Below are 5,694 nucleotides of genomic sequence, written 5' to 3'. Positions count from 1 at the left end.
ATGAACTTCCGTTGGGGTAGAGTTGGACAATGATCGATGGGGTCGTTGATTATAAATCAACATGATTACATCTAAATCATGAATAAAAGCCGGTGTATTTTTCAAGGTACAATATCTTGAAATTAAAAGTCGAATAGTTCGTATCAATCGTTCGGCCAATGCAGCCTTTATAGGACTTTGACTATGATAGAGCAGTGTACTATATTTCACTAGTACTTTTGCAACATGGGGATTAACAGATTCACTGCCGCGATCCGTTTGAATTTATTTTATACAAATCCTGTTCGAGAATACTTTCTATAGCCTGTGCAACTTCAACACCTCTCTTTGACCGCAATGGAATTGCATATACATAAGAAATGTAAACACTAATTGCAGGCAAAGTGTACTTGTGCTGGGTGCTGTGACATTGTGGAATCTTATCTAAAGTCATGAAAGCTACTTCCACTATATGATTTTGGGAAAAGCCTTTAGTTTTTCGATAATAATTACCACGAAGTCTATGATTTATAAGCAGAATGTAACTTAATTCATTTTGTAGATAGTCTTGCACACTTTTAGTGTGAACACCAGTGGCTTTGGAAAGAGTGGTGGGGGAACTTAAACTCCCCGCCTCACCAATATTTTCATAAACACCTTTCAGAACTTCAACCATTTTGAGTCTCATGCAACTTGACATAATTGTTAGAATGACATTATATGTATCAATCTATGGAAACGGTTACTGCTGACAGGGTGATCAAGGGACTTGACTTAGATTTACTTCATGGCTGTGTTCTGTATAATACACAAATACCAATCGAGCAGTGTTACCAATATTAAATATGCGATAGCATTCGAGTATGCCAAAAAGGTGCAACTAATAGAGTCGTAGGCTTCAAGATGACCCTGTGACCTGACCTAGCTTTACTTCTCGACTGTGTTCTGTATAATACACAAGTGCCATTTGACCAGTGTTCTCAATATAAAATATGCTTTAGTATTGGAGTATGCTAAAAAGTTGAAACTAATATAGCCGTAGGTGCCCAGAAAAGATAATGTGACTTGACTTAGCTCTCACTTATTGGCTGTCGTCACTATAATAGACAAGCACATAATGTGGGATATGGGCAATATAAGGTGTTCTTTTGCTTTGGAGTATACTAAAAAGTCGAAACTAATAAGGATGTAGACGCTAAGAAAAGAATTATAATATAGAAGTTCTGAACAATCCTTAGACATCCATAGAAACCAATTAGTGAGATGTCTATGGATTTGAACCATCAAGGTCCGCAACCATCAATGAACCTAACCACCAAAGACCTCAACCTCAAAGGAACCCTATCCCCAACCTCCAAAGGGCCCCGTCCCTTCAACTTTTTTGGCTGCTCTCCCCGTTTTTCATACTTTTCGAAGTATTTTTTGAACCTTTTTAATTGTTTACACGTTATTGTTTTTATTTCTTTATTTACATGTCTTAAAAGGATATAAGACATACTTAAAACATAAAAAATTCACATTTAGTATTTTCCAAATTGAAAACGAAATGATATAGAAATGTTAGTAGTGACTTTTGCTATTAGAAAAATAGTTTGTAGTAGCGCTTTTTTAACTGAATTTGTTTTGAAAAAATTTGAACCTAAACTAAAACGAAAAAATTCCAAACTGAACTATGGAACATCTAAAGAATATAATGGTGACAAGACAAATCACGTTAAAAATATTCCAATTGTTACATTTCAACGAAAATATCCTGAAATGAACTTAGAAACAGCGATAGAATGTAGAACTGAAATACTAAGTAACGGCGCAACAGTGTAAAAATATTCCAAGCCTTACATTTCGAAAAAAAAATCCAAAATAAAATATGATACATCTACAGAATGTAACGGTGACAAGACACAAAAATATTTCAAGTCTCTCATTTCAACAATAAAATCCTAAAATTAACTTTGAACCACCAACACAGTGTAGCAGTGATATAGTGAACTGTTACAAAAACGTTCCATGTCTTACACTTCTTTGAAAAATTTCAAAAGTCACCCTTAAGAAATCAGCAAAGTGTAGCAGCGACAAGGCAGAACGCTACGAAAATATTCCAAGTGTTACATTTCAATGAAAATTTCTTACACTTCAATGAAAAACTTCCAAAGTCAACCTTAAAAGATCCTCAAAGTGTAGCAGTGACAAGACACAACGTTACAAAAATATTCCAAGTGTTACATTCCAACAAAAAAAAACACCTGAATTGAACTTTGAAACACTGATAGAATATAGGAGTGACAGGGTAAACTACAACAAAAATATTCCAAGTCCCACATTTCAATAAAAAATTCCAACCTAAACTATGAAACATCAACAGAATGCAAGAGTGATAAGATAAAACCCGACATAACAATACAAAAATATTCCAAGTCTTGCACATCAATTAAAAAAATTCCATCTCAAATCATAAGTTTCATGCAACACACACCTACGAAAGGCTACGAAACCTTGCTCAGAAAAGTTCAAAGTAGTAAACCAATCATTCTCAAATCATAGGTTTGAGACAACACACACCTACGAAAGCCTATGAAACCTAGCCCAGAAAAGCCAAAAATAACAAATTAGGCACCCCATATCATAAGTTTCATACAACACACACCTACAAAGGCTAAGAAACCCGCTCAGAAAAGTCCAAATTAGTAAACCACACATTCCAAATCATAGGTTTCAGATAACACACACCTACTAAAGACTAAAGAAACCTATCACAGAATGAGTCTGGTAGTAGTAGTAGTATCTATATTCCTGAAAGTTCCTTTTCTTACATCTCCGATTTTTCAATAGATATTCTAGACATTTGACGTTCTAGCATACCCTAAAAATAATTATCGTGTGACAAAGTAATGTATAATATATTTTTAATGAAATAATGACATGTAGAATATTATTATAAAAATATGTTTCATACATTATTTTTCATTCTTAACATCATTGAACAATTCTGGACATTTTGAATCTGTTCCATGAGATAATTCATCGTGTTCTCTCTTGATACTATAGTTTCTCTCTTCTCTTAATTCGTAATCAGTAGAATAATCATTATTCCATTTTGAGTCATAGACAATTTTTACTGGGGGGTCATCCACATGTTCAATATGCATTTCATCTTTGGTATTATTAGGTTTGTTGACTATATTGTCAATTGTAGTAATAATGTTTATTTGCGCATGATTTTCCATCTACTCATCTCTATATTCCTTAGTGATATTGTCTACAAATACAATTTTTATTTTGCATGTGATTTCGCTGTCTATTATCCCTTTATTTTTACACAGAAAACAGTTCTGGCACAAAGACAAGATATGATTTATGACATTAATGCAGGAGTATGCCTGTCTTCTTCTTCTTGTCTTCTTCAAAATGCTATAGGATTATATAGATGATGATAGGATGTATCAACAGGCAATGTGTTAACAGCAACTGTAGCAAAGATTTGACCAGTATCATCGACGATTATTTTTATGTTTGCATTCCCTTTGAGCAATAGCTTCTCTGGTAATGATGCTCTCGCATATCCACCATTTATACGATTGAAATTCATGGGTACTCCAAAAGAATTTAACTCAATGCTGTCATGACAAAGCACGTACACATTTCCAATAAGATCTCCACTATTACTTGTTTCATAGTTCAAATATATCCCTTTTCAGCATTCAACGCAGCAATGAATCCATCATGTGTGCACACTTTCCTAGAATAATTCATTTTCACTTTTTTTTAAGAAATGTGATGAAGGTGTTTATTCTTCCAATATAAGAAAATAACCGATTTAATATGCATAATGAACTAGGTAGTCTCGATAAGTACCCATAGAATACCACTGGGAAAGCCGCGTCATGTCTAAGAGCAAGTATGGAGTACGATTGGCACATCTGCAAGCATATTTCTTGTCATTTTAAGATCCGTAAAAAAAGGTTGAGCAATTTTCAGTCCGAAAAAATTCAGTCCACAAAAAGTACTACTGCAAACATTATTTTTCTAATAGTAAAAGTCACGACTAACATTTCTATATCATTCTCATTTTGAATTTGGAAAATGTTAAATGGAATTTTTTTATGTTTTAAGTATGTTTTAGTAGAAGGGCCTTATTGACTCGTGTCACTCACCCCTGCTGCCACCTACAACGATGTGAATTTGAAAAACAGGAACTTTCTCACATTTATGTCTGTTTTTATGGTTTTTGTCAGTGAAAATGGAAAAACAGGAACTTTCTCACATTTATGGATGACAACAGCAATTTATGTTCATGTTTTATGTCTGTTCGTTGTCAGTGAGAATGAATATGCTCGACGCGAATGTTATGAGATTGTTTGGCGAACCTAACCTGTGAACTTGTTCTACATAATCGGCGGGGGAAATTATTGATTCACGAAGGGGGAATTAAGAAACACTATGGTTTCTTTGATCTTTAGGCGAACCTAACCTGTGAACTTGATTTACATAATCGGCGGGGAAATTATTGATTCACGAAGGGGCAATTAAGAAACATTATGGTTTCTTTGATCTTGAGGCGAACCTAACCTGAGAACTTGATTTACATAATCGCTAGGGGAATGTATTGATTCACGAAGGGGAATTAAGAAACATTATGGTTTCTTTGATCTTTAGGTGAACCTAGCGTGTGAACTTGATCTACATAATCAACGGGGGAATTATTGATTCACGAAGGGGGAATTAAGAAAAATTATGGTTTCTTTGATCTTTAGGCGAACCTAATCTGAGAACTTGATTTACATAATCGGCGGGGAACTTATTGATTCACGAAGGGGGACTCAAGAAACATTATGGTTTCTTTGATCTTTAGGCGAACCTAACCTGAGAAATTGATTTACATAATCGGCGGGGAATGTATTGATTCACGAAGGGGGAATTAAGAAACATTATGGTTTCTTTGATCTTTAGGCGAACCTAACCTGAGAACTTGATTTACAAAATCGGCGGTGAAATTATTGATTCACGAAGGGGACTTAAGAAACATTATAGTTTCTTTGATCTTTAGGCGAACCTAACCTGAGAACTTGATTTACATAATCGCTAGGGGAATGTATTGATTCACGAAAGGGGGAATTAAGAAACATTATGGCTTCTTTAATCGTAGGTCTGAAGGGTAAACGTGCTTTAGGTCAGAGAGAAAAATTAATATTCTATTTTTAAATAGGGCTTCATTGATCTTTAGTGTCAGGAATCATAAATGACATCACTTGTTATCTTGGAATTATGCGGGAGTCTAAAGAGATAGAAATTTTATTTTTGAATACGGCTTCACTGAGCTTTAAGTCGGAGAGATAAATTGATATTCTAACGAAACCTTAATAGTTTAGCTAGGAACATTTATGAGATGAAGAGACTATCGTAGGAAAGGGTTTCCGAGAAATTTCAAATTTGAAAGCACAGTGATACCGAAAAACAAAAGGTACACACAGAAATTACTTTTAGGGGATTATTTGGGCGAAACCGTTTTAGACAGGTTATGGAATTATTTCGGCGAAACAGTTAGAGACATTTTAAAAGATGATTTTAGAAAGGGTTTTAGAAGAGGTTTTGAGTGTGGTCGTTATAGTAAACAAGCTCTATTTGAACAGTGTCGTGAGGTCCTCTACCCCAACCCCAAAGGTCCACCGGGCTCCCAAAGGACCACCCGGCCCCCCAAGGACCCCCCAGACCCCCAAA

The sequence above is a fragment of the Artemia sp. Qi Xiang Cuo genome, chromosome 18 (genome assembly GCF_049724085.1).
Source record: "Artemia sp. Qi Xiang Cuo chromosome 18, ASM4972408v1, whole genome shotgun sequence".
Classification (NCBI taxonomy): Eukaryota; Metazoa; Arthropoda; class Branchiopoda; order Anostraca; family Artemiidae; genus Artemia; species Artemia sp. Qi Xiang Cuo.
This window is presented reverse-complemented; position numbering follows the sequence as displayed.